The sequence below is a fragment of a genome, unplaced genomic scaffold (assembly GCF_019419815.1).
Source record: "Pyrus x bretschneideri cultivar Hongxiangsu unplaced genomic scaffold, Pyrus_bretschneideri_v1 Contig17, whole genome shotgun sequence".
NCBI lineage: Eukaryota > Viridiplantae > Streptophyta > Magnoliopsida > Rosales > Rosaceae > Pyrus > Pyrus x bretschneideri.
The window spans coordinates 1,211,299-1,219,818 of NW_025999468.1; positions in this window are offsets into that span (position 1 = coordinate 1,211,299).

Sequence of the window (8,520 nt, forward strand, 5' to 3'; positions counted from 1 at the left end):
CAAAGTCTTATGCATTGTAGCAATCGGGGAAGACTTCTTCGAGTAGGCAGGATGTTTCACAAAAAAAAGTCTGAGCTGACAACAACTTTCCCAACACTATCAAAAAATTTGGCGCATGCATCGACGTCCTCCAGCAGGTCTGTCTTCAGCAGCGCACAAACCTCAGGAAACTCCCCAGCCTCAGACTTAGTTGATCTTTCACAACTACTCGTGGTAGCAGAATTTCATTTCTCAATAGACGAATCAGTTGCAACAGAAGGAGGAACAGGCACATGCGCCCCCTTAGCAGTAGAATCCACTTTCTCGCTCTTTATAGGGGCGTGCCTCTCAGAAGCCAAACCAAACTTAGATCTCGACGCGTACTTCGATACAAACCCAGCCATCGAGGGCACCACCAAACCTTTATGATGGGCAATCATCTCAGCAATGGTCGTGGCTACCTTTGGAGTAGTAGGCTTCATAGACTCGAACTCAACAATCGTTTTCGTCCTCTTAGGATAAGTCAGCTTGATGACAAGTTTCTCAGTAGCAGATGAGCCCTCGTGAGCAGCAGAAGAAGTCATTGGCTTCTTCTCGGTCGAAAACTTATAAGAATATGAGAAAGATCTCTTCTTTACACCCTCATTGGCAGCAAACTCTGCCATAGTGATCGGACGAGCAAACGCGTCCTCTTTTATCCGCTTTATCTTTTTATTCGGAGGTAGCCCACCTTTCTCCCAACAAATAGGACTAAGCAGCCAGCGTCACTCACAGTACTGAGCAAGAATGCCCGAGGCGATGTGCATTTTCTTCATATCCATCGAAATTCTTAGAGTTGAGCCAAATTCCGAATCTATACAAAGTAAAAATGACCATTAACAAAAATTCACGCATGCCAGGAATGAAGCAGTTCACTTATCACTAATAAAGACAGTCGAAACACGTAGCTCAAAAGATGAGTCAGACTCTCACTCTCCACTTACCTCTAAGGTATCTCTCTCCCACTTATGATCACCTTTGTAGGAAGCATCAAGTAGCCTATGACAAGACCTTAATTGCCACACACCCTTATTGTGGCCAATCTCGAAGAAGTACCATAACTCATTTATGGTCAAGCCAAGATCAAAGAACTTGCTCAAGTTCGAGAACCCTACCATCGCATAAACTGTATTCAGGGAGCACTGAGCAGGCACACATTTCATAGAGAAAATCACCTCTTGGAAAAGACGTAGCATGGGAAAAGTAAATCCCAGCATAAAGTAATATGGAAGGAATTTGATAGCCTTCTTCCTAGTAGTGGCACCCTCGCCGCATGGCTCATGGCCACTATCATCCTTCACCCGCTTGACATGAACCCCAGGCAGAATTGCATGCTTCTACATCTTGAAAAAATCCCAAAACAACTCTTCAGAATTGATCTAGACATGTGCAGCCTTGAAATAGCCCACCTTGCCGGAAGAACTACCTTGACGGTACAAGGAAGGAGAATATTTGTCACTTTTGTGATCAAAATAAGACATCTCAAAATTCCTGCAAAAAAGCACGAAGAAAAATATTTAGAATACAGTTCACGAGAAGGAAAACAAAAAATAATAATAATGAAGGATTGCAGAGCCTAGCGCCAGGCCCCACGACCCAACTTGTCAACTCAGTCAGGCCACAAAAAGGCCCAACCCTCACTCTATCTATTGCATGCGGCCCAAGCCGCTCCAGCCCAACACGGAAGGAAGTCCGCATCTCTCTCCTCCTCTTCTCTCTTGCACGCATGCTCAGCAAGGCCCAGGCCGCAAGGACCAGAGAGTTGGCCCACACTGGTCTCTCCTACTCTTTCTCCTCTCACTTGCACGGGCCTGTGCCCAGCAGCCATAGAGGCCCAGCCCAAGCTAGCCTCCCCGCACCCCAGGGCACCGTGCACCTCCTCGGCCCTTGCCAAGCTAATTTTTCAAGCCCCGGAGTTCAAAAAATAATTAAGAGGAAAAATTCAAATTTTTCTTACCTTGGTGCGGCACGGAGAAGAAGAAGAACAACGAGAGACGAGTCTTTGCAAAGACAAGAAAAGAAGAAAACTAAGGGAGGGGAAACAACTTCATGTGGCTTTTCTCTTTCTTGTTGGAATGATGATTGTTCTCCAAAATTATTTAATCCCATGCTTAAGGCAGAATTAAATAGGTATTGGGGGCGAATGGTTTAATTTTCCTAGAAGAAGTCTATCTCTAAATCAAGAAAGGAGATCTAATTCAAATTGGGAAACAACTCTACAAGGCCATGCAGCTTGGGATTTCTACACCTACTGCCATTTTCCTACGTGCAGCCCAGTAGGTGTGGGGACATTTGTGGTGCCTAAAATAATCCCAAAAATTCTATAGGCTTCACGTGGACTTTTGCTCAAGAAAGACAAGATTGCCCTCATTAAATGGGCAGGCCCCTCAGATACTCCCATGCTTAACTTACACCTCTAAAGGTCCCTGCAGCTGAATAGGACTATCCACAGCTCACCTGCCCTTGGCAAGGAAAAGTCGAAGCATTAAAGATAAAGATTAATTACCCAAATCCTATCTTTAATACATTTTCAATTGAAGATTGACTCCATTCAAGTAAGTAATCCCTATTTATATCAATGAGGGATAAATACTCCATTATCTCAATATTTTATTTCCTATTTAATATCTTGAGAATATTTCTCTATAAAACTTTGGACAATAGGATGCCGCCATGTGTAGGGTAAACCCCTAAAATCATGGCCAGCCACTCCCCTATATTACCCCCAATTCTATCAAATTTCAGTAAGCTTTTACACCCCTAAAAAAGCCCTAAACACTTTACTCTTCTCATATAAACTAATTTAGACATCGGAGATTCATTGGCCTAACAACCCCCCCCAAAAAAACAAAAAAAAAAAAAAAAAAAAAAAACCTTGTGGGCGCGTGAGGGTCTTTGATCAAAGGTGTTGATTGTTTTGCAAGTGCATTTTTGTCAAAGCTAGAAATGGCAGAAATTTACATCGACAAAAAGCGAACGGTCAATTTCCATGATTAAGCCCTGATATTTCAGAGTCCTAGGCTCTAGAATAGTTTTACGTAGAGATCCCACCAATCCATGTGAAATGTGATAGAGTATAAGCGAACAATCAATTTCCATGATTAATCCCTAATATTTCAGAGTCCTAGGGTCAGTCGGGCGTGAATAATGCGAAGTTCCCGACCACTAAAGCACTCCAGCTCCAAAACTAAAACGAGGCAAATCGCCCCGCGGCAAATTCCAGCGTCCACGTTGTCCTTGTTCGGAAGGAAAGCGATGGTATTAATGGTAGGTAGGCTTCTTATGAGTGTGTAAATGAGAGGTGTAAAATGATAAGCCATGAATAACAAATAAAAGTAATGTTGGATTCTTCTTTCCATGTGCAGAAGACAATATCAACCAGACACTACTGCAACTGCAGATTGACAACCACCTCCAATAAAGGCATTAATAAAAAACAATTCCTCAGAGGCACAAACCAGTTTTCTGCTTTGGCACATTGGAAGCAAGCGAATTTTTAGGCGCTCACTGTATTGTGCATCTTCTGCTGCTGCACCTTTGCTGTTCCAGGCTGCACACTCACTGGCTAACCTTAACCCGCAATTTGCCCAAAAAAAAAAAAAAAAAAAACGTTAACCCGCAAGGATTGATTGGTTTTGGTAATTATAACGTTTTATCGAGGACGATACACCTGTGGATTGGTCGAAAAATCGATCAACGAGTACAGCGTCTTTCATCCCCGTTACTTATCTGCATAATAGAGAAAAAAATTAAATGAGCTGGTGAAGTTAAGCATCAATTGTAATTATTTTGAGAACATTAAGAACTGACCAGCAAAATTAAAATACCCTTTAACAAGGTTTATGAGTTCATTTGGTTTTAAAAAAACGAGAAAAAAGTCCAACAAGATACATGGGAGTTGCATAGAAAATGCAACCGGGCAGTGATCTTAACTCGAGCAATTACCACCAAAGGAAGGCGCTACCCAACTTAGGAGAAAATTTTTAGTGTGCTGAAACACGGCCCGGTACACCAATGTCATAATACAAGTGGTTGAAAAAAAAAAATTTAAGTATCCAACCTCTTATATTATGGCACTTAGTGTATCAAGTCATGTTCCCAGCACAGTGAAAAACTCTCCTAACTTAGACCAACTCCAATGGTGGGCAAAAAGCCAAATTACCTCCCAAAATTTCCCCCCAAACGCACTCCAACCCAAGGGGAAATTTTGAGCTAAATGCTAAATACTAAACCAATGCCCAATTCCCCCCGAAATTTAGCCCAGAAATCGGGGTGGACTCTACCCAATATTTATCAGAATTTAAATTTTTTTAGATTAAAATGTTCATAAAATTAATTTACGATAGTCTACATATTTATTTTAAAAAAAAAATTAATTTAACAAAAAAAATAGCCTAAATTCATTCTTTAATAATCCCGGGCTAAAATTTTAGGGTAGAATGGTTGGAGTAGAAAAGCTGTTTCTGGGTTAAAAACTAAATTTTTCGGGCTAAAAAATTTGACTTTTAGCCTAACCATTGGAGATTGTCTTAAAGGCTGACCTACCGTTATGATGGGGATCCTTCTCCCACAGGAAGGCTTGGTCCAATAGGCCCATGAGGCTTCTTCTCATACTCGCTTCTAGAATTGGCCTCTTTACTTCTAGCTTGAAAGGTTTTCTCACCATTGCACACTCACTTGTTAGCGCAATGTACGCAACTTTTCTTTTTACAAAGAAAAGCATATATATAGGAAATGGTCGCGTAGTTTCCTTTTGTGAGAGAAAGTCTTTTCCTTGGTAAGCAAGCTATCCATTTTGGCTTTGGCTGCTAACTTCAAAAGTCCACCAGTCAACAGTAAACTGAAAAAGAAATGTATTGCCAATATTGTCATATTCATATCTTTTCTTGCTCTCCAAGGCGCATCATAAACGTTATAAATACAACACCTCATAGTTCCAATCAAATATACCCTTTACAAAAAAGGAAAGAAAAATCAAGTCCAAAAAAACACTTGACTAATTTATAAAGATTCAAGGCCATGTCTACTGCTGGTTATAGTCTTGCTGAAGCACATGTGCTGAGAGACCTCCACAAGAAGAAGATGAAGATGGAAAAAGAAGAACAAGTGAAGTCGGGCACAACTAAATCTGGAAAGACCGAAATGGTACAGTCCAAGGGTTGTTGCTCATGGGTGTTGGAGAAAGTTCGTCGTGGCAACGTTCATGGCTCTAGTTCAGCTGAAGCTGCAGAAAATGGAACTTGAATCGAACATAAAGTTTAGTTGTTTATTGTGAAAAAGTTGAGACTTTGGAGTACAAAGTTTAAAGTTTAATTGAACTTGTAATTCTTGTATTTATCCTATCTCTCTTAGTGTTTTTACTCCTACCTCATGGATGAATCGGAAAAACCCTAAATAATTGAATTGTAATATTTTGCAATTCTAGGTACGGTGATACTTGTTACGTAACTTCAGTATTGTGTGTTTCTGCCATGGGTTTTAATTGAGTTGGGAGCTAGTTTATATACATCATTATTGACATCTTTTCACATAAATGAAAAACTAGCATTCATGCACGCGCTTTTGCACATGTAAAAGGCTTTTCTTTTATCACAGTGCGCTATGCGCTATTTACAAATTTTTATTCACACAAGCTAAGCGCTAATTTTTATTCAACAGCCTAGTTTTTAAGCACATGTGCAGAGAGACTAGTTTTGAATTTTATCGGATGCCCCAAAGGGACAGCTAGTTTTTAATTAAATTCTCGAATTGTTATTGCAAACAACACACTTGGTTGAAACACCATAAACAAATTTACGAAAAAAATTACAACCCCTTTAAATCAAGTACTGAATAAAATCATAATTTTGAAGTTGCATTGGGTTTTTGATGATTAAATTGAAATTACATATTTTCACAAACTTAATAATCTCTAAGGAATAAAAATGATAAGAAATTGCTTAAGATGAGGAAGAACCGAAAAGAAACATAATGTTAATTTCTTTCGTGCTTCATGCACAGCCCCAATGTGCATTTCTTCTTTCAATAAACTTCTTTTTACTCTACAGAATTACACAATCACGAAATCAACATATGCACCCAAAGAGAACCATTACTTGTTAAGCAGTGAAAGATGAAAACAACTAAACGACTTTATATTCACACCAAGTTGTAATCCCATCACAAATTAGGAATTACACAGTTGGCGGACTCTTCTAAGCAAAATTGGCAAACTCTACATACAATTACTAAATTAAAAAAGATGTAATACCTAAAGAATTCTTGCCATTTTCCTAGAAACCTACAAAAGCAAATAAAACAGAGAGCAAATAATCACATTAAGTGAAGCGATTAAGTGAAAAATGTTGTGTAGGCTTCATTTTTGCATGAACTATAAAGTGAAGCAGTTTTTTTTTTTTTTTTTTTTTTTTTTTTTTTTTTGAAATTTATCAATCTGCAATACACGTATATATCAAAAGAGAGAGAAAAAAAGAACAAGACCTTGAATTGGCCAAGGACTAGATGGTGGTATCTAAAAGGAGAATAACAAGTCATTTTCAAATAGAAAGTAATCAACCAATGCATTTAGGATTAAGAGGGGGAAGCTAGCCAAATGTGGGATTCCATGGCTAGTTGTATCCGAAAAGTAGCAAAAGGGGTATTAGGAGAGTCCAAGGGTTTTGCTCCACACCAAAAAGAATCTTGGTGGTGGAAGGAGGAGTTACAAACAAAAGTTAAGGCTAAGAAGGAATGTTGTAAAGCCTTATACAAGAATAGAACCGACGAAAATGGTGAAAGGTATAGAATAGCGAAGAAGGCTGTGAGAGAAGCAAAGTTAGCGGCTTTTGACGATATGTATAAGTGACTAGATACCAAAGAAGGAGGATATCTATAAACTAGCTAAAGCAAGGGAAAAGAAGATAAGAGACCTGAACCAAGTGAGGGGCATCAAGGATAAGAATGTAAAGGTTCTTGCTACAGAGAATGCGGTCAAAGACAGATGGAGAGCTTGTTTTCATAATCTTTTCAATGAAGGACATAAAATGAGTACTTATTTGGGGGAGTTGAGTAACTCAAAAGAGTGTAGAAACTACTCCTTCTACCGCCAAATTAGGAAGGAAGAAGTAGTTGTAGCTGTGGAAAAAGATGAAGCATAGAAAAGCAGCAGGCCTAAATGATATACTGATCGAAGTGTTGAAAGTCTTAAGGGAGACGAGTATAGCATGGCTCACAAACCTTTTCAATAAGATTTTCAAAACACAGAGCACTTTGGTGCTTATCAACAAGAATAAGTATGACGTACAAAACTGCATGAACTAAAGGGGTATTAAGTTAATGAGTCATACAGTGAAGCTCTAACGGAGAGTAATTGAGCATAGACTGTGGCAAGAGACACGGGTCTTAGACAACCAATTCAGGTTCATTCCAGGGCGCTTAACCATGGAGGCAATCTATCTTTTACAAAGATCAATGGAAAGATATAGAGATATGAAAAAAGATTCTTTATAGATTTGGAAAAAAAACGTATGATAGGGTCCCAAGAGACATTCTTTGGAGGATTTTAGAGAAGAAAGGATTACGAGTAGTATGTATCCAAACTATAAGGATATGTATGATAGAGCAAAGTTTTCCGTAAGAACTCATGAAGGACAAACCAAAAGCTTCCCCATAATTGTAGGGTTACATCAAGGCTAATCTTTAAGTCCTTAGCTTTTTGCATTGGTAATGGATGAATTAAAGGGACATATTCAAGATGTATTCGTTGGTGTATGCTTTTCGCAAACGATATAGTGTTGATAAATGAAACTCAAGAATGAGTAAATGCAAAACTTAACCTTTGGAGAGAAGTGTTGGAATCTAACAGTCTTCACCTAAGTCGGTCAAAGATAGAGTATATGGAGTGCAAGTTCAGTGGGAACGGGGGCTCAAATGAGTTAGGGGTAAGGATTGAAGATCAGGAAGTACTAAAGAGCAATCGCTTTTGCTACTAGGATCTATCTTGCAAAAGAAATGAGAGTTGGATAGAGACCTTAACCATTGATACAAGCAAAATGGATGAAATGGAAGAGTGCATTGGGTTGGGTGTCTTGTGCGACCATCGTATGCCACCAAAGCTCAAGGGAAAATTTAGACGGCCATAAGGCCAGCAATGCTTTATGGCACAGAATGTTGGGTGGTCAAGCATTAATATGTACATAAATTTAGTGTAGCGGAGATAAGAATGTTTCGTTGGATGTGTGGGCACATGAGAAAGGATAAGAGTCAAAATGAGGATATCTGAGGTAAAGCAAGAGTAGCCGAAATTGAAGGAAAGATGGGAGATAATTGGTTATGGTGGTTTGGACATGTGAAACGAATGCCTACAAACACTCCGGTTAGAAGATGCGATTACAAGACAAAGGTTCAGGGTTAAAGAGGTAGAGGAAGACCTAGGAAGACTTTGACAGATACTTTAAGAAAAGACTTGGAGTATTTGGATCTAACATAAGACGTGGTACAAAACCGAGCGCAATGGTGTTGTAG